A 515-nucleotide genomic window follows, 5' to 3' on the forward strand; every position below is an offset into this window, starting at 1 on the left:
GGTCCGTGGGCCACGGGGAGAAAGGCTGGCGGGTCCGTGGGCCACAGGGAGAGAGGCCGGCGGGTCCACGGGGAGAAAGGCCGGCAGGTCCACGGGGAGAAAGGCCTGCGGGTCTGTGGGCCACGGGGAGAAAGGCCAGCCGGTCTGTGGGGAGAAAGGCTGGCGGGTCCGTGGGCCACGGGGAGAAAGGCCGGCGGGTCGGTGGGAGAAAGGCCAGGGGTCCACGGGGAGAAAGTCAGGCAGGTCCGTGGGGGGGGGAGGGGAGGCCCGCCGGCACCCCGCACCCGGCTCCCCCAGACTTCCGGCAGAGCCCGGCGCTCGCAAGCCGGCAGGAGGAGGGTCCGGCCCAGGCCTCGGATCTTGTGGGTGCTTTGGGCACGTGGCGCGGGCGGGGCTGGCGTGCGCCCCGCTGTTTCCGCAGAGCCCCCCCACTCCGGGCTTTGGGGGCGTCCTCTCCCGCCTGTGGAGGGACGCGGCTCACTCTGGTCTCTGTGTTGCAGGTGAAGGGTGGATGC

This window comes from Condylura cristata, unplaced genomic scaffold (assembly GCF_000260355.1).
Source record: "Condylura cristata isolate star-nosed mole 26May11 unplaced genomic scaffold, ConCri1.0 scaffold00029, whole genome shotgun sequence".
In the NCBI taxonomy this organism is placed as follows: Eukaryota; Metazoa; Chordata; class Mammalia; order Eulipotyphla; family Talpidae; genus Condylura; species Condylura cristata.